We start from the raw sequence: 21719 nt of genomic DNA, 5'->3' as shown, positions 1-21719 counted from the left end.
GTAGGCACAGATAAAGTAGCTTCATGTCTACATTCTGTGTGCAGAAAAGAAAGTGCAATAGAACAGTCTAATTTAAAAAAAAAAAAATGACCTTTGTCCTGAGGTTTATGCATGTCTGAAAGAATCTCACATGCACATTACTTAAAGTGAACCTGTCATTCATTTAGAAGTGCTCAATAAACGCCTTGAAAAAAAAAAAAAAAAAAGACTGTAAATACCTTTCCTGCTTCCCACACCACTGAAAACAACTACATTAAAGATAAATAGTATCTCAAAATCTGCTGTAAAGCAGACACTTTGGGGTTTATTTACTAAGAATAAGGAGAAGCAATAGATGTTAGACTCCTAACTGCACCTAATTAAATCAATTAAGACTTTGATGTGAAGAACGGAGAATGCCTATTAGTAAATTTCAAGTCTGCATAGTTACTTTTCCATAAAATAAAATGCCTAACATGGTCCCTAGAGAGTGTAGGACTGCAGGTTTATAGCCAAGCTCCCGTTTGTGTATAAAAAGAGACAATTGGCAAGTGAGATTTCTTGTTTGGCTGCTTTTGATACTAAAAATAAAAAAAAATATTTTCTGTTTTGTAGTGTTTTTTTTTACACGTTCTGCAAACCAATGCATGTTTTAATTAATGTTACAGAGTAATACATACTTTTTTCTAATGTTAAATATATCTCTATGTAGTAAATAGTTTCTCCAACTAAAAGTAGTTGGTACTGCATGGGAGTGAGCCCATTTGCCAACCAGTTGCTTTAGTAAATCAACCCCTTTTAGTCTATAGCTGTAGAAATAAACCAATGATGAGGACTTCTCTTAATACACTGAAAGAAAGCAACTACCAGAAAGCCCCTTGACCTTAACTGACCTACAGAAAACTGCTGGTTTGTAGACTATACGATTAACAGAGTGTAGAATGTTTTCTAGCAACCAGTGCAATCAGGACAATAAGCAGCCACGTATCCAGCAGATACTATTTAAAATATCACAAAGCAGAAAGTGGATAAATAACAGAGTTTTCTGCTCAATGAAGCTACAGAATTCTGTGTGTTTTATAATCGCTACTTGTGTTGGCTGCATTCCCACAGAACAATTAAGAGGTGCTACACACCAACTGACCAGCACTTTGCACAAGAACATCCTTCTGGTGAAAATCTACTGCAGCTTGTATGATTTCATAAATGCAAGAACACTTCTCCATATTTTTACCCTGAAATTAAACATAGGGATGCATTTAGCATTCAGTCTGCCCAAGGCACATGCATAAAAAGCACAACTCATACTTGCTTGTCCCGATGGCTACCAATTTTGTCAGATGATTACAGTGACAAACATTATGTTTTTCAAAGCCCGAAAAAACAGGAGATACCAACAAGTTATACAAGTTACTTACTTTTATCTTCAGATTAAGACCTATGCACCTGCTGTATGTAGTAATCAGCCTTCTTCAAGTATGTGCTCTTCCACGCCCCTGCCAGAACCACCAACATTCTTTATTTATCACACATTTCTTGTCCTTTCTCACCTTCATGTTTCTAGTGCAAAATGCAAGCATGGAATAAAGAGGCTGACTGGCTGTTAAAGTTAAGTTCTTCCTTCAAACACTCTTAGTAATGAGGCTCATGACAGAGTATTCTGCAAGTCAAAGAGCAATTTAGCAGTGTAGTAATTAATTAGAAATGTTCACTGATCTGAACATGTTGACAGTATCCTTCCAAAGTGTAGCTTTTTTTATAAGCTCAGGTATACCATACCTTCAAAATTGATAAGAAAACAATGGGGTACACCTTTTAGCTTAAAGTATTGTAGTAAAGGACACCCCCCATCCAATGACCCTCCACAGTTATGCAAACCACAAAGCATTAATAAAAATTCAACCCACAAGTACTTTTATTCATCACTATTTTTCTTTATACTGGTTTGTCAAAATATAAATTTAGAAGTTGGGTAAAAAGTTTAGTGTAGTTAATATGTTTGGTAGGAATAGTAAATGTTTTATAGAAGTATATACATTAGTATAAAAAGAGGATACAACTGAGCAAGAAACGAGAAAAGAGAGCATTTTTGCAAAAAAAGGACGGTCCCTCCAAATAAGGAACAATTGGGAGCTATAGTGCTCTCCTGTTGGTTGCACACTCTCTTTTTAAGCATATTCACGGCCTCCATTGAGTGGTATCCTTCAGGAATGCAGGGGTTTCCTGAACAAGCGGCTGTAGGAAAAAATCAACGTATTTTCCGATTCTGGCCATGACCGAATCGATCCCGCTTATGATTGGTCTACCTGGCGGTTTATTTTGACATTTGTGTATTTTAGGGGGATAATACATGGTTGGAATTTTTGGTGCCAGCGGAACTAAGTATTGTTTCTCCTTCTTGTTGAGAATTCCTGCTTCAAAGCCTTTATTAACAACTCTTTCTAGTTTCTTTTTGAAGGTAAATGTGGGATCTTTCTTAAGTATTTGATATGTGTTTTGATCAGATAACAGATTTTCCATCTCAGTCGTCAAATAATCATCCCTATTCAATAGCATGATACCTCCTCCTTTATCGGCTGGTCTTACAATAAGATTCTTGTTATTACATATGGTCTTAACTCCCTTCAAGAGATCCCATTGTGGTTTTGAATTAATTTCCTTCTCTTCCAGCTCTCTTAGTATCACGTCTCTAAAGACTGTGACATTGTTATTGTTTGTGTTTGCTGGATTAAATGTCGAGGCATTTCTAAGGTTGGTCGGTATGCAAGACGTTTGTTCATAGGACACATAGTTCCTCTCGTTTGCTTGTGCCCAAAAGTGCAGTTTAACATTAATTTTCCTGATAAACTTGTGCACATCTATGAATGTTTCAAATTTATTGAGGGGCCTTTTCGGAGCATATTTCAATCATTTATTTAATGTATGCTTTTCAGATTCCGTGAGGGCTATTCCACTAAGGTTAAAGATGCCGGGCGTATTTACTTTTTTCTTTCACGGGCAGAACCTCCCCTGCAGCCCCTTGTTGTTTTTTTCTTTTGCCTTTCATCGTACCTCGGCCTAAAAAACCCTTTGGTTTAGCACTGATAGGTGTTCTTAATGATTGTACTTGATGCTCTTCTCTATCCGATTCATCAGGATCTAGTGCTTCGTATCTGTTTTGATTTTGATATTGTGAATATCTGGGAGAATAGGGGAGTCATGGTAATTTCCCATATAATCAACTCTTTCTCTTCTAGAGGCCTTAATCTTGAATGGATATAGTTCCTCTCTTGGGAGTAACCCCTACTATCCTGCCTAGATCTTGGGTATTCATACCCCATGAATCCGTTTTTTTCTGCTTTTCTTCAGTTTTTTCTCTATTTACACAATGTATAAATACAAAATTCTCTGCAATTACATTGCCACAAGAGAAAGTTTTACAAACACACATAAACTTTGAAACCCAATATACTTATTAGAAGCACCCTTCCAATATACAGTAAATGCTATTTTGTCTAAGCCTACCCAAAAAAAGAACTTCATTAAACCCCTTGGGGGCTACCTATCAACCAGTAACTGATGAGACAAAAAAAAAAAAAACTTTAGTCAGTACTAAGTAGATACAACACTGATAGATGACTCCAGCACCCCTGACACTGATAGGGAACTCCAGCACCCCTGGCCCTGACACACATAGGAGACTTGAGCAACCCTGTCCCTGACATTGACAGCAGACTCCAGGCCCCCCTCATCAAAACTGACAGGCCATTCTGCAATCCCCCTACCCAACACCGATAGATGACTCCAGCACCCCTGACCCTGATAGGGAACTCCAGCACCCCTGTCCCGGACACTAACAGGGAACTGCGGCACCCCTGTCCCTGACACTGATAGGGAACTTCGGCACCCCAGTTCCTGAGACTGATAGGGAACTCCAGCACCCTTGTCCCTGACATTTTCAGGAAAACCCAGCACCCCTGTTCCTGACTTGGACAGAAGACTCCGGCACCCTTCTCATTAACAATGACAGGTAAGAAACTCCAGCACTGACAGGGCACCTCCCCCCCCCCAAAATCACTGACAGGAGACTATCCTCCTCCCCCAACACTGACAAGAGACTCTACAACCCCCACCCCTACCCCTGCCCTCCACACACACATATTCACAAACTAAAGCTTGGTATACACTGTGAGTTTATTTTTGTTTAACTAGTGTACTGAATGAAAAAAAATCACAGATTTGTGCAACCACACAAGCGATGTGGATGCAGGAACCTCCCCCACTGTGCTATTGTATTCTGACTGTGGCGATCCCCCTCCCCCATCAGAATACACTGATCAGCTCTGCACCAGCTGATCGAATGCTGGCTTTACAGCAGGCCCATTCTACAGAAGTCCGTCTAATGATTGGCTTCTGCAATCACTTCCAGCGCTATGAGGTCCTCTATAGTTGGATGCAAAATTTCCAACAGCAAAGCCAAGCACAAGGTGGATGCAGCCCTCCTCAGACAGGGAAGTCAAAAATAAAACTACAAAAACAAATGGACAAGAAGGCGCACACACCTATTGCATTATCAAAAACATTTATAAGCATTAAAAAAAGGACTACAAATGGATACTGACAAAATAGCAACTGGTAAAAGCCAATGAGCCACAAGATGGCATAGAGTGGGAACGCACGTACTTCATTTACATCATAGGGATGTCAAGCTAACGCGCACCCTTCCTCAGAGCTAGGCTGCTCAAGATAACACTGCACAGGTCCTTAAATAAGAGTGCGCCTTCTTGTCCATTTGTTTTTGGAGTTTTACTAATGACTGGCTTCTGTTGAACAGAGAGGGCTACACAGAGGACAAAATTTGGCCAAATTTTGATATGTGTATACCCAGCTTAACACTGGCAGTGGAGTCTACCTCTCCTCTATTATTTACACTGATAGAAGACTGCAGCCCCCACTAAGTCACAACACTGACAGGGGACTGACCTGACACTATCCTCTCCATCCCCTTCTCTGACAGGCATCTCCCCTTACTCAGTGCCAGTAACCAGCCACTCAGCATTTCTCACCCCAGCATTGAACTTTCTGATGGCGTCTCCTGACCTCTATCTATCCACTTCTCAGACACAATGCCAGCCCCACCCTTCCACTACGAACCATGTCACTGCTTACCCCGACCCTGTGGCTGCACACCTCGCTAAATGCTATAGCCAAAAAGTGACTATATTGGCTGAATAGTGATGACTAGGGAGTTGTCAATTACAGTGTGCAGTGCCACATGTGTATGGGGCAGGCCACTAAGTGGTTTAAATGTCATTGCACTTTATCTTTGGGGCCCACAGGAGGATCTTGAAGTCCTATATATATTTAAACCCTTCTATTGCTCTTTAGTTTTCCATGTCCACAAGACTGTAAACATAGCTTTATAATGACATTTAAATATAGATCTGATTTTATCCACACAGCAAGCTCTGCAGCAAATTGTGTTCCAGTACTACACATAGCTTATATTGCCTGCTGTTTGTAACATAACACAAATCTGTGGTTTACAAGATGGATAAATCCGATGTACAAAGACATCGCATTGTAAAGACATTGTGTGACATTGACTGTGGCAGATTACATTAAAAATGCATTTGTTACAGTTCTGCTTGTTTAGTTTAGATGGATTATAATAGTTTCTAACCAGTTGCTATGTTGGATATTAGGCACCAGGCTGGCAGCCTCTTGGCCACTGGGTTTGCTTACCCCATAATGGAGAAGCTCCTGCCAAGGCGGGGATGTACAGCGTGTATAATCATTTTGGCGGAAAGGGTCTAGTGATAATATGAATAATACAGTTTTTATAAAAAATCCTAGCAAGTACTTATTGGTTGCCTTCTATTCTGATCCCCTCATGCAACAGCAAAGCTGGTCAGACAGCATGTTCCTTTACGCTGAATATAGCATTTCTGCATTTACTTTCCTGACTTTATTTTGATACAGAATAAAATGTAAGAGTACCTAAATAAATAATTTGCATACGGGTGGTATTAATAGTGTTTTATAATTCATATTATAATCATTAAAACAGAATCTTGTCTTTCTTCCACACAATTCTAGTCTACTACAAGGTTTTTCAAACAGGTTCTGCAAAAAATCTGTGGATCTGTAAGAGTTCTCACATAAGAAGTGATAGAAAAAAGAAAATGAGGCCTATTTCAAACTAGAAGGCTTACATTGACAAGCATATAGATATATGGGGTGTACTTTTTATCTTGTAAGATGAAAAGATGGAGATTTAGGGCTATTGCACACTGACATACTGTATATACAGGTGCATAGATGTGTAGAAAATACGCCTGTGTTTGCTTGTGCCAGGGAGCCCCAGCTAGTGTATAATTCTGCTCATTGGAATATACTGAAAGAATGCACTGCACACGGGTATACGCCCGTAAAGTTTGATATTCGCGTGTACATGTGCATGCTTACGCCCATGCACATGCAAATGTAAGTACTGGCATTCACAGGCGTATACCCACATACTACATAATCATTTAATACAGTTATATGGACAGAATTATGCACCAGCTGGGGCTCCCAGGGGCCTGCATTAATTTCTGTGTGCATGAGCTGTTACATACACTATATTGTCAAAACTATTGGGACACCTGCCTTTACACGCACATAAACTTTAATGTCACCCCAGTTTTAGTCCGTAGGGTTCAATATTGAGTTGGACCCCCCTTTGCAGCTATAACAGCTTCAACTCTTCTGGGAAGGCTGTCCACAAGGTTTAGGAGTATATATGGGAATATTTGACCATTCTTCAAGAAGCACATTTTTTAGGTCAGGCACTGTTGTTGGGCGAGAAGTTCTGGCTTGCAGTCTCCACTCTAATTCCTCCAAAAAGGTGTTTAATCGGGTTGAGGTCAGGTCTCTGTGCAAGCCAGTCAAGGTCTTCCACCCCAAACTCTCTCATCCATGTCTTTATGGACCTTGCTTTGTGCACTGGTGTGCAGTCATGTTGGAACAGGAAGGGGCCATCCCCCAAACTGTTCCCACAAAGCTGGGGGCATGAAATTGTCCAGAATGTCTTGGTATGCTGACACCTTAAGATTTCCCTTGAGTGGAACTAAGGGGCCAAGCCCAACCCCTGAAGAACAACCCCTACACCCTAATCTCCCCTCCACCAAATTATTTGGACCAGTACACAAAGCAAGGTCCATAAAGACATGGATGGAATTAGAACATAGGTTACTTTGACTTGTTGTGATGAAACAAGCACATACTTGTTTTGGGTCAGTAGCTCAATGAACTGTGAAGCAATTTTAGAGTACATACATAAAATAAATTTCATCACAGAAAAACATCAAATAATTCTATAGAATTTCAGTAGCGCAAGGATGGTGTTACCCTCCTATCATAAAGTGCAAAAAGTGCATAAATAGCATACACATAAATATGATAAAATATAATATATATCAATACAGCAATTAAAAGGTCCTTCAAACAAGTCCTTTGTTAAGTGCCAGAGTATTGTAAAGTCTCTCAATGAAGGGTCTTTTTTGGTGCCAATTATAGGAATCACCATAGGATGTCACCACCACCAGTGCTGGGAGAATTAGCCAAAATGCAGACTCACCAGAGAACCATGCCTAACCACTCTCATGGAATAGGCAAAACCAGCATGAATATATCAAAAGCTTCCTCCCGGTATCTGCGGCTGCTGTACACTTCCTCCTCGCATACATAGTATATGGGCGACAAAACAAAGAGCACCTCCATAGCGTGATACTGTTTCAACACAGATTTATTGAAGACGTGATTATTGAAGACGCGTTTTGTCATTTCCGACTTCGTCACCGATGCCCCCGTGACAAAGTCGGAAATGACGAAACGCGTCAGCTCGTGGCTATATGGCGTCCACTAGAGAGTGTTTGATGACGGTGAAGGTGTTCTGGAGTCCTGTGTATGCAGCACGTAGTAGAATTTCAATAGAAATGTTTTGCTTCAAGAACGTTCATACAATTTTCTATATGTTAGTAGGGTCAAATCGATGTTTGTTTTCGACTAAAGTGAGAAAATTCAAAGAACCAGAATTGAGAATTTTTCTCAAACCAACAGATATCAAACAGTGATTATGGTTTTAGTTTAGTTTCCTTCCAAAATTAAATGCTAACTGCAAACTAAATTTTGAAGTACTTTCAAAGACATGTGTCAACTTATCTAATGTACTGCAAATTCTCTTACAAATGTACTGAATTTTCTTACAAATGTTCATGGTATCTCTTGTGCCAATCAGAGTTATCCAAGTTCCTTTAAGAACCAAAATATTCAAGTCCACTGTAAATAAAATTTTTTTGGAAAGCCCGTTGTTCCTGCGAATTTATATTATGAAATGTTACACTGCACTGTCAGCTGTTTCTCTTTCTCACACATAGCTCCATGTGCATGTGACTTTGCTGCATTTTAAATTGGCATTCGCACACTGCCAGAATTGTTACAATCTCTAAACTGCATTCCAAAAATGAGTTATCAGTTCAGCTTTTTAGTGCACATAGTAAAGTAGTGCAGAAAGTATATGTTACATTGTACAATTAATTAATCCTTCTGTGATCCTTAAACTAAATACAATTATCCTTTCAAAACAAGTCAGAAACCACAGATACTGACATGGTAATGGACATTTCTACAACAAAAGTATTTATTACTCAGGTAATGTAAACATATCAAGTCACAAAAGTACAATCTGACACCAGGAACTGAAAACAAACTTCTAAAATAAAAGTGTTTGCAAATACAGTATTTCACAAAAGAGAGTACACCCCTCACATTTTTGTAAATATTTATTACATCTTTTCATGTGACAACACTGAAGAAATGACACTTTGCTACAATGTAAAGTAGTGAGTGTACAGCTTGTATAACAGTGTAAATTTGCTGTCCCCTCAAAATAACTCAACACACAGCCATTAATGTCTAAACTGCTAGCAACAAAAGTGAGTAGGTGTACTTACTTTTGTGAGATACTGTATGTTCGGGTATCTGTGCAGTCTGGGAACCCTGAAACCCAAGCATTTATGCCAATCCTGACCTCATGGTAAATGAATCAGGCTCCAGTACGGCCCCTCCAGTCTTGGGTTCCCCATTTCTAAACAGTTAAATCACCTGTCACTAGTACATATAATGAAGTATAGAAATATGAGCTCATCTTTCTCCAAAGAAGTGTGTGTAATAGAGCATGCTAACATTTAGAGGTCCTAGGGTGCCCAAGTATGTACATAAAGATGGTAGCATGCAAGTTTGCTTAATTTGATTTGACAGACAGGTTCACTTTAATGAGAACAGATGGGACCATGCAAATCTTTCATAGAGTGTTTAACAGTGGGTCTAGAACAGGGGTCTCCAAAGGTTCTAAACAAAGGGCCAGTCTACTAGTCTTCAGACTTTAGGGGGGCCAGGTCGTGGCCATTGGGAGAAGAAAATGTCCTGGCGTCAGTGGGAGTAAACAATTAACCTTTGGGGGGGAGAATTAGTACCCCATCGTTGGTGTCAGTTGGATATTGCCCCCCAAAATCTTTTTTGTTTCATGTATAGTCCTGACCAGACTTCTGGGCGGAGCACCCCACTCTCCCACACCAAGAACTCATTAGCGTGGTCCACCTGTGAGTAGTTCCAGGAGGTGTCCCTTCATTGCAGTTTTAGCAGAGCAATCTGCAGCTTGCAAACTTCTCCCATGACAGGAGTGAGTATGCCCTATGGTTTTGAGAAGTGGGATTATCTTTTCTATGAATAGTGTAGGACCCAGTAAAAATGGGGTACTTTGACATAGCGGTGGGCTTAAGCACAGTATGGTCATATGGTGGGACCAAATCCCCATATTTACTTTAATAAGAGCAGGTGTTTTTAAATAGCCTTGCAAGATTTGAAAACAACTTTTTTCTGTGTATGTGTGCACTATTATATTGTTTAATTCAGTGGGAGGAAAAGTTCCCCATTGTTGGTGTCAGTGGGAGGAATAGTGCCCTATTGTTGGTATCAGTATGAGTATTAGTGCCCCATCAGTGGAAGGAAAAGTTGCGGTCGTTTGTGTCAGTGGGAGGAATAGTGCCCCAAGGTTGGTATCAGTGGGAGGAATAGGGCCCCATTGTTGGTGTCAGTGTGACGAATAGTGCCCCATACTTGGTGTCAGTGGGAGGAATAGTACCTGTCGTTGGCGTCAGTGGGAGGAATAGTGCCCCATATTCCTGGAAACTGATTGAGTATTATGCACAGCTGAACCAGTTTCTCTGTGCACCAGTTTTAGTAACTCTCCCTTATGGCCTCAGGTATATCAAAATTCACTGCCCAATCTCCTATTCTGTGGTGCTCAGTACAACCCTTTTCCCAGGAACAAATACAGCAACATGAAAACACAATTATCAGCTCTCAGATTCTTCTTCGATTACACCTTATTGAAGATTTTTTACAAACAATACAACAGCTGATGCATTTTAGGCTATATGGCCTTAGTCATTCATTGAGGTTCTTCCACTGCATGATCTGCTTAAAAAATAATTAAAAGAGAGGTATAGCCAAAGATATTTTGGCTTTACTTCTTCTACATGTTTTCAGCCGACAGCGGGCTAAAGCCCACCCTTCTGCTGACGTCACTCAGCTGGCCCGACTTTATAGTCAAGATCCACCCAGATGCCCAGAAAGGCAGCTAACTCAGCCTTTCAGTGTGCCACTGGGAGACGAAGCAAGCCGCTTCCACCCCTCCACAGCCCGTCATTCCGGTTATCACTGGAGCGGCACAGCAGAGAGCGAGAGACTGACAATCACCAGCTCTCTACTCAGTGAAGACTCAGAACTGGGTGGTCAGCAGTGTTTGATTGTTCAGCTCTCAGTCTTAGAAGGGGAAGGGGACAGATGCAGCATCGAATCGATGCTGCATCCACCTAGGTGAGTATAAATGTCTCTTCTTTTTAAAGGAGAAGTACAGCCAAAAGTCGTTTGTCTGTAATTTTTCTGGGGATCACAGTGCAGTTCGTTTTGCACTCCAGTGACCTGTTTTCAGCAGACAGCGGGCTAAAGCCTACTGTCAGCTGATGCCACAAAGCTGGTCCAGGCTCAGGAAAGATCATGACCATATAGTCAGGATCCCCCCCCCCCCCCACATGCCTGGACAGGCACCCCGCTCAGCGAGCCGCTGAGAGAGTGAGCCAGACACTCTCGCCCACTTCACAGCTCAGTGAGCTTCGGGGGCAGCAGAGCAGGGAGCTAGTCACTAACAGTCACCAGTTCTCTGCTCATGGAGCTCTGAGAACCTGATCGCTCAGTTCTCAGTCTTAGAGCCAGCCGGGGACAGATGCAGCATCAGACCAATGCTGCATCTACCTAGGCAAGTATGATTCCCAAAAAAAAAGCAAATCCCATACTTCTCTTTTCCAATTTAAATTCCTATATAAATATATATATATATATACAGTATATATATATATATATATATATATATATATATTTATTTATTTATTTATTTTTTGTCTGTGTTCTGCTTGGGTGATTTATCTTCCAGTTCTTTCCTTCAAACACAACAGGGAGTGGGAGAAAATCTTTCTAAACTGAGGGGGTTCCATACTGGAACCAGTACCTTTGTCACACTGAATAACTCACCTCTTGCTCTTTGGATTTCCGATCAATTTCTGTCTTTATGACAATCATTGAGGGGACAACTAGAGGGGCTGAACCCCCCCAGTGAAAACACAGGCATTGATAAAAACAGATCCTTTAAATATATACAGATGGTCTAAAATTTTACTGACATATTCAGGGGAATTTAAAGTGGCTGTAAAGCCTTAAGGTTTTTCACCTTAATGCATTCTATGCATTAAGGTAAGAAAACCTTTTGTGTCTCAGCTCCCCCCCAAACCCCCCCTTTTTCTTACCTGGCCTAAACCATTCCAGGGATGTGCACGAGCGCAGCGGCTCCAGTCGCTGTCACTCTCCTCATTGGACAGATTGATTGCAGCAGGAGCCATCAATAGAGTGAAGCATGTCTGTTCTGGAAAGCTGTCATGTGACAGGTGGCAGCTTCCTGCCCAGAGTTCTGTCCCTGGCCCCAATCAGCTAAAGCCAAATGTAAACAAAAGGACTGGGAATAGTGGTGATGTCTTTACCCAATTAAGACAAAGTTCATAATTGGTGTGTCACGGAGTGGGAGCAGCCTGACAGGGGAACTGAGAGACTAGTTTAACATGAGGTCCGTCTGGCTATTTATTGGACAGGGCAAGGCAGTGGGCAGATTTTATAGCTGCTACTGTACTGAATGACAGCTATGAATCCACCCACTTCTGTGTGCTATCAATTAGCAATGAGATGGCCAGATGTGGATAGTACAAAATTCTTCGTTATGCACCTGTCAGTGTGATGGGTACAGTGACTAGAAAGGAATGAGTGCACTGAGCAAGGAGTGTCCAGTACGGATATGAGTCAGGTGTAAGCACCAACAATTTTTGTGGGGCAACCCAACAGAATTCTAAAGGGTGTCAATGGCCTTTTATTAATTCTGCTATTATTTTTAGTTGTAATTCTCAAGCAGCAAAGACATTAACTATTTAAAGTATAATATACTGTATATTGGCTGCCATTGTTAACCTCCTTCCTATAAGGCATGCATTTGTATTCAACCCCCTTAACTCTGATACTCTTAACTAAAATCTAGTGGAACCAATTGCCTTCAGAATCCACCATATTAGTAAATAGAGTCCACCTGTGAGTGATTTAATCTCAGTATAAATGCAGCTGTTCTGTGAAGCCCTCAGAGGTCTATTAGAGAACCTTAGTGAACAAACAGAATCATGAAAGCCAGGGAACACAAAAGACAGGTCAGGAATAAAGTTGTGGAGAAGTTTAAAGCAGGATTAGGTTCTAAAAAAATATCCCAAGCTTTGAGCATCTCATGGAGCACTGTTCAATCCATCAACCAAAAATGAAAAGAGTATGGCACAACTGCAAACCTACCAAGACATCCACCTAAACTGACAGGCCTGACAAGGAGAACATTATTCAGAAAAGCAACAAGGAGGCCCATGGTAATTTTGGAGGAGCTGCAGGGATCCACAGCTCAGGTGGGAGAATATGTCCACAGAACAACTATTAACCGTGCACTCCACAAATCTGGCCTTTATGGGAAAGTGGCAAGAAGATAGCCATTGTTGAAAGAAAGCCATAAGAAGTCTTGTTTGCAGTTTGCGAGAAGCCATGTGGGGGACACAGCAAACATGTGGAAGAAGGTGCTCTGGTCAGATGAGACCAAAATTGAACTTTTTGGCCTAAAAGCAAAACGCTATGTGTGGCATAAAAACTAACACTGCACATCACCCCGATCACACCATCCCCACCATGAAACATAGCAGTGGCAGCATCATGCTGTGGGGATGCTTTTCTTCAGCAGGGACAGGGAAGCTGGCCAGAGTTAATGGGAAGATGGATGGAGCCGAATACAGGGCAATCTTAGAGTCTGCAAAAAACTTAAGACTGGGGCCCTTAACATACAGCCAGAGCTACAATGGAATGGTTTAGATCAATGCATATACATGTGTTAGAATGGCCCAGTCAAAGTTCAGACCTAAATCCAATTGAGAATCTGTAGAAAGACTTGAAAATTGCTGTTCACGGATGCTCTCCACCCAAACTGACAAAGCTTGAGCTATACGGCAAAGAAGAATGGGCAAAAATGTCACTCTCTTGATGTGCAAAGCTGGCAGAGACATCCCCAAAAAGACTTGCAGCTTTAATTGCAGCGAAAGGTGGTTCTACAAAGTATTGGCTCAGGGGGGCTTAATACAAATGCACGCCACACTTTTCACATATTTATATGTAAAAAGTTTTGAAAACGATTTAATATTTTCCTTCCACTTCACAATTATGTGCAACTTTGTGTTGGTCTATCACATAAAATCCAATTAAAATACATTTACATTTTTGGTTGTAACATGACAAAATGTGGAAAATTTCAAGGGGTATGACTACATTTTCAAGGTACTGTAAATTGAGAAGGGCTTTTGGAATCAAAAAGTAAATCATTACAAAATGTGAAAATGTGTGTCATTTGTTTTGAATATATCACAAACCTGATTACTTTTTTAAGCAAACACAAAATTGCAGGGACGCAATTAAAGCTTAGAAAATCATCTGCAAGATGTGGATACTGTGTTGTATTGTGATTGTCTCACAAACTGCTTCAATATACTAAGAAATATGATTTATGAAAACATTGTGCACAATATACTACATTACACTGAATTTCTAATTTTCTATTAAATAGACACAGTAAACATTGTATATTTGGCAGTGCGGTCACTGTAACTTTTTTGAATGGCCCATAGCACTAATTTGTCACACAATCTTGGAAAAAGACACGTAAATTTGCATTTTTCTTGTACTCACATATACTGTATGAAAGGATGTTAACTGGGAACAGCTAGCCAACCTAAATCCCTTTACCAGCAATCACAAACTGACTATCCTGGAAATATGTTAAGTACTTGCACTTTTCCAATAGTCTGATGACCTACAACCTGAATTAAAAACCAAAATGCAAACCTAGATGGAAACAGAGTAATCTGCAGTGTCATATCTCCTGATGTCAACTGCAGCTTTTGTGAATGGTTGTATGGGAAAATCACGAATCGCTGGGTTTCCCATTCATCAAAGACGGCCTATTTGGCAATCACAGGCTGTATAATTAGACGCTATTCAACAATTATGCTATCATAATAATATAGCAAGTCTATCGAGTATAGAGAAAATCACTAAAAGAAAAATAATCTTGTATTTCAGGCATTGCTTTGCTAGAAGGTGCCTTAACTAAGCATTTTTCTTGCTCTTTTCTAAATTTGAATGAAAATGTAATTCTTACAAGCACTGGATGTGGAAAGAGTCCCTATCACTTGGGTGGAGAGGGTAAACTGCTTCAGCTGTGAGCTGCAGGTACCTAGAGATACCTAACCATATGCCAGGTCCACATTTCCGGTTGTTCACATAGGCAAAGCTTTGGCACTTGATGGGCCTGTGTTTATGCCTGCCCATCTCTTTCTATCTCTTGCGCAATCCTTTTGGCTATTGATGTTGCCAAAATGAAGGGGGGGGGGCTTAGATGCAATTTCCAACACTACCCAGAAGTGTTGGAGCTTTGCTTATTTAGCTGTGACAGCTTTGAGAGGCTGCTGTGGGTGCCAAATGGGTGCAATAGTTTTCCATCCTTTCCTTATGGCATAATCTCCTTTAGGAAAACCTTTGCTTTTCCATGCAGTGCACAGCAGCGGGTTTACTCGATGCAAACCCCTAAACAGCTAATTGTGTGCCTTCCTTGCGCTCCCCCACCAGACTGTTTGGTAGTGGCAGCAAGGAGAGCCTTGTGTAAGCTCCAAATAGGGACCTGAGGTTTACAAAGAACTAAGGACTCTCTCTCTGCCCTATGTGACAGTGCTGGGAGATTGAGCTGCTATTTGCCAAGCATCAGCGCTACCAAGAAGAGCAATGAGTCACATGTGTCCTCATGCCTGAAAAAAGGAGCAGGAATTTTCCTCCCTCCAGCCATGCGGAGTGGCATGACATTATGGAAGGTAAGTGTTAGCAACTACAAGGGCTGCCATTATCGTAAACCTGTATGGACAAAGGACATTTTTGAGGGTCAGTAAAGCCAAATCAAATATTCCTAATATGGGTGAACACTGGTAGTCTGATTTAATTCGTACATCCTGGTCTGCCAACATACCAAGAAGCTACATTCCTCCTGCTACAACAAAAGAATTTCCTACGCTTTAGCTAAAATCTCTATAAAATGTAATAAAATATTTACCAGGCCACTTGAGGCCCCCTTTACAGGTTAAAACTAGGAGCTGTAGTGCATCTCAGTGATCTCAATGCAGTGATCTCACAGCCACAGTCCTTGAGGCATCTTTGTTGTCAAAGTGGTTGTGAACCTCAGACATGAAATATGAGCAAAGCATACCGATAGTGTGCACTTGCCTCAATTAAGAGCACTAAGTGTCATTTCTGTCTGCCGCTTCGTTCCCCTGCTGTCAGCATGAGTCACTTATAACAAGTTTTCCTGACACCAAGAGAAAAAAGGTGACAGGGGAGGGGACCTCTAGCTGATTGACAGCATCAGTTCTGTTCCTGTGTGCACGGAGGGTGTGTTCCTTCCCTCCAATCAGCTCTCAGAACTCTCCTCACTGAGCTCTGCAGAGTGTAATTTCAGCTCTTTGCCCCCTTTTTTCTGACAGCTCAGAATAGCTTTATAAATTCTGGATTTTGAATGACTGTAGAGAAGAGAAGACTGCAGATAAACAGGTGACAGGAAGTATGAACAAAGCATATCCTTCTATAGTGTGTACTTGTTTCAATTAGGAGCACTAATTGTTATTTATATCTGCTGCTTCGTTGCTCTGCTATCAGCATTAATCATTTCTGACTAATTTTCCTGAAACCAAGAGACAAAAGGTGACAGGGGAGGGAGCTCCAGCAGATTGACAGCCTCAGCATTGTTCACATGTGCTGTGTGGACACGATGTGTCTCTTCCCTCCAATCAGCTCTCAGAGCTCTCCTCACTGAGCAGGAGAGTAATTTCAGCTCTCCACCCCCTTTTTTCTGACAGCTCACACAAGCTTTTTAAATTCAGCACTTTGAATGGATGTAGGGAAGAGACGACTGCAGATAAACAGGTACAACTTATGTAGGAGGATTTGTTTCACCTCTGTGTATAATCTGAGGCCAGTCACTTCACTGGATATATGTAAGGGTTTACAACCACTTTAAGTTAAAAAAAGTCTTCCCTGCAAAGAAAATCACTAATATCTTCCTGTTTCCACTGCCTGTGTCGCCAATCTTAGCTCTCTTGTTGAGATAAGCTTGCTAAAGGTTCTTCATTATCCAACGCACTTCTGGTGATGTTTTCTCCCATGCTGTGCACTTTGGTTTCTTCCACCGACCCCTACACCAATACTATGTCCTCTAGTGACATTGGTGGCGGCAGTAGGAACCACAGAGCATTAAAGAGGACCAGGCATCTGACATTCCTGGAAGTGTCAGATGCAGAAGATTCTTTAGCAAGCTTAACTTTGTAAGAAAACGAAGATCAACCGTAGGGGACACTGGGAACAGATGAGTATTAAAGCTTTTCTTTGCAGGAAGGAATTTTTTAAAAGCTTTTTTAATCTTGTGACAGAATCGTTTAAGGCCAATGTCAGACGGAACATTCTGTCACCAATGACACTTTGCCAGCGGCAGTCAATAATTCTTTTCAAGTAATTGGATGGAGATCTCCCCTTGCCGTCTGACTGAGCAACATGCCACTCCTTCACTATGCCCTTACTCGGGATTATAGGCTTTTTTTCACCTTTTGCCCCGTAATTTTCATTTTCAGTAGCTAATAAAGCCTTCTTTGATGTCTTCTTTCCAAGGCAGCCCTTCCTATTTAAACATCTATCACTTACCCTGACAATTGTGAATCTCTTGTTTTCTGCCATTATCTGTATCCTATGAATCCGAAGTGGGTGACAGTGATAGGTGGAGTGGTGGGCAGGAGTGGCGCACTACAGTGGATGACCCTGCGACTGACATCAGAAAGCATCAGAGGCAGGAATCTTCCAGACTCTTCCAGACTCTGCCAACATAAAAGCCATCCTGCATTGTGCACAGGACAGCCTGACCACATACCATTATAAATTTTAAATGACAGGCAACTAATTGATAGAATGAGAATGGGCCTAATCCAGCAATCAGCCACTGCTTTCGCAATCCTAAGAAAAAGGTGCTGGATATCTTTACTAGCAAATATTTAAATAGGAACGTCAGTATCCGTGTTATTATTTTTTTAAATTCTGTCTTACCTTTTCTGCTGGTTTATCCACAATAAACATACTGACATACCCGAGATTTGTGTGGAGAGGAAAGGTCTGTAAATAAACTGGCACTGTCCCCTGGAATAAATGTAACATAGTATATGTGTCCAGGTTGGTAGGTATGGGATAAAACCTACCAAACCCTGGAAATGGGGATTTGAGTGTGCCTAGAAAACAGAAAGTAGAGCCAAACATGAAAAAAAGGGAAAAGAAAGAAAAAATTATATAGTCTGTTTATTAAAAAATGTATTACAATACATTATATATATATATATATATATATAAATTTTTCTTCAACAATCATGTTAGTAAAACAGTGTATGTCTGGAATGCATCACATAAAACGTTTATGGATTGACGCATTTCGCTACATTAGCTTCCTCAGGATCCGAACATTATGAACAAACAGACCATCAAGATATCATGATATCAGTCAATCAAGACAGACAACGAACTTCAAGCATAGTTGGATGGTAAGTGATGTGACCTTAGCGCCAGCTAAAGCATTCCACTTAAATAAAAAATAGTTCCGAAATATAAGCAGAATCTAATGGAGGAGGGGATAAATCTGATCTGGAACCCAAAACCCAAAAAAGCGTATTTGTCTGGAATGCGTCACATAAAACGTTTATGGATCAACGCATTTCGCTACATTAGCTTTCTCTGGATCCAAACATTATGAAAAAAAAAAGATTGATTGAAGATCTTAACTCTCGGATACAGCGATGGAATAGGGGGATAACCCAGATGGTTAGCGCTAGAGAAACATGACAGAAAAGTTGCATGTCATCTTGTCTCAACCTATGCAGTAAGTGTTACCCAGATATAGAAGTAACACTCTGGGTAACACTTACTTGAGACAAGATGACATGCAACTTTTCTGTCATGTTTCTCTAGCACTAACCATCTGGGTTATCCCCCTATTCCATCGTTGTATCCGAGAGTTGAGATCGATCGATCTCCCGATTTTTTTTTTCATAATGTTTGGATCCTGAGGAAGCTAATGTAGCGAAATGCGTAGATCCATAAACGTTTTATGTGATGCATTCCAGACATACACTGTTTTACTAACATGATTGTTGAAGAACAATTTATATATATAAAATGTATTGTAATACATTTTTTAATAAACAGACTATATCATTTTCTTTTTATTTTCCCTTTTTTTCATGTTTGGTTCTACTTTCTGTATTCTAGGCACACTCAAATCCCCATCTCCAGGGTTTGGTGGGTTTTATCCCATACCTACCAACCTGGACACATATGCTATGTTATACTGACATACCCATCAATGCAGCATTGATCTGCCGTGATTCTCCTCGCCGCTGCTAAACACCAGGTCATGCGCTGCTATATTACCTCCTCTCTGACATCATCAGGAGCTGACTCTCTCTTCCTAATTCAAGCAGCCGGTCCCCTGATGATGCATTCCCTCCAGAGCCATGTGATGCTTCTGCTGAAGCCTCCTGGGATTTGTGACATGGATATTTTAGGAAGCTGTAGGAGTCTGGCACATGTAATTCCTGCCTAGGCAACAATGGAGGTAGGGAGTGGGGTGGACTGGGAATTTACAAAAAGCTAAATAAAGAAAAGTTTTTTTTTTTTAAAAAAGCCAGAATGTGTGCATAGTGGAAAGGGGAGGGATGCAGTAATGCAAATTTGTTTTGCAATGTGGAGGTTCAATTTAAGCTTGAAATTACAAAACAAAATGCTGTCCTTAAAGTGATACTACTATCTAATTTTTTTTTAAATAAAAAAGAGGTCATACTTACCTGCTTCAAAGTATGTCAGCCTATGGCTCTTCTGCCCTCATTTTCTGAAAGCAGGAAGTGAGGCGATTGCTGCTGGAATTGGAGACAGCGCTCGGGCGATGACAGGAGTCAGGTAAGTGTTTAGGGGTGAAGGGGGCTACAAAAGATCGGGGGGCTTTGTTTACCTTAATGCAAATACTGCATTAAGGTAAAATAAAACTTTTAGACTTTAGAATCACTTTGATAAAGGTAGTGCTTCAAGCAGCAAAGGAGTGAATTCCATAGGAGATAATGTAAGTTGAATTTTAATTATTTTCCCACTGACAAAATATTGCCAGCAACAGGATCATCTGCCCTTTAATGGGCAAGCTCAAGGGTGCACCGACATTGGCAGTTTTAACCATGCTAAGCATCGTTCACCCTCTTGGTCCAGTTTTTTGTGTAGTGTGAGTACTTTGAACCGCGCCAAGGAACAGTTAAAGTGGTTGTAAACTTCAGACATAAAGTATGAACAAAGCATATCCTTCTATAGTGTGTACTTGTCTCAATTAAGAGCACTAATTGCTATTTATATCTGCTGCTTCGTTCCTCTGCTTTCAGCATGAATCACTTCTGACTCATTTTCCTGACACCAAGAGAAAAAAAGGTGACGGGGGGAGCTCCAGCAGATTGACAGCCTCAGCTCTGTTTCCATGTGCTGTGTGGACACGATGTGTCTCATCCCTCCAATCAGCTCTCAGGGCTCTCCTCACTGAGCAGGAGAGTCATTTCAGCTCTCCGCCCCCCCCCCCCCTTTTTTCTGACAGCTCATAGGAGCTTTATAAATTCAGCACTTTGAATGGATGTAGAGAAGAGAAGACTGCAGATAAACAGGTACAACGTATTTAGGAGGATTTGTTTCATCTCTGTGTATCACCTAAGGCCAGTCGCTTCACTGGGTATAGGTCAGGGTTTACAACCACATTACCACTTGAAGACCAGGCATTTTCTGGCGCTTTTTGTTTACATGTGACAATCAGTTTTTTTGCTAGAGCATTACTTCGAACGCCCAGACATAATATATTTTTTAAAGCAGAGGCCCTAGAGAAAAAATTGGTGGGTTATGAAAATTTTTTATGTCATATGGTATTTGCACAGCAGTTTTTTTAAACGAAACTTTTGGGACATAATACACGTTTTAAATTTGAATGCAAAAAACACATACATAACCCAATTTTTTTATGTAAGATTTAAAAAATGATGTCTCGCCGAGTAAATAGATATTAAACATGTTACGCTTTAAAATTGGGCACACCCGCGCAACAACGACAAACAGCCTACATTTTAGTATCCATAGGCGACGCTTTAAAAGCCTTTACAGGTTACCACTTTATATCTACCGAGGAGGTCTAGTGCTAGAATTGCTGTCCATGAAATGACAAGGCGACGATACCTCACATGTGTGAGACAATCACTCATGTGGGACTGATACAACACACGTTTGCCTTTGCGTGCTAGGACGGGACACTTCTTTTTTTTTTTTTTTTTTATTATATTTTTTTTACACTGTTGCTTTAATTTTTTTTTATCACTTTTGTTGCTGTTACAAGGAATTTAAACATCCTTGTGACAGTAATAGACAAGTACTCTTTATGGAGAAATCTGGGTGTCAATAAGACCCCAAATCCGTCCTTTGCACGTGAAAGCAATCAAAACTCCAGGATCGGGGTTTTTGAATACTTTTTATTTTCAAACATGGCACCGTTGACATCAAGGTAAACCAGAAAGAATGTCGTGTCCTTGCTTCCGGGTTACCATAGCCGACACCCGATCAAAGCCAATTCCAGCTTTGTATAGGTCTCTGACGGGTGGGACGAGAGAGCCTGCGAGAGCTGCGGAAGGCAGAGGGAGGGAGGGATGTTCCCTCCAATTGCTTGTAATAGTAATTGAGTGGCTAATTAGCTGCTCTGATTTATTTTACAGGAGAGAAGACCCTCTGCTCTAAAAAACAGAACTGGGGGGATGCGGGCAGCTGCAGGCATCATCCTGGTACAACCTCTTGAAGCCAAATGACATACCAGGTATGTGATTTGGCAGCAAGTTTAAGCTACTTGGAAGCGGTGGTCCCAGGCACAGTTTACTTGTGGTCTTGCACAGTTTGGT

This window comes from Pelophylax lessonae (genome assembly GCF_965119305.1).
Source record: "Pelophylax lessonae genome assembly, chromosome: 1".
Classification (NCBI taxonomy): Eukaryota; Metazoa; Chordata; class Amphibia; order Anura; family Ranidae; genus Pelophylax; species Pelophylax lessonae.
The sequence above is the reverse complement of the archived record's forward strand: the minus strand, read 5'-3'. Positions refer to the sequence as shown.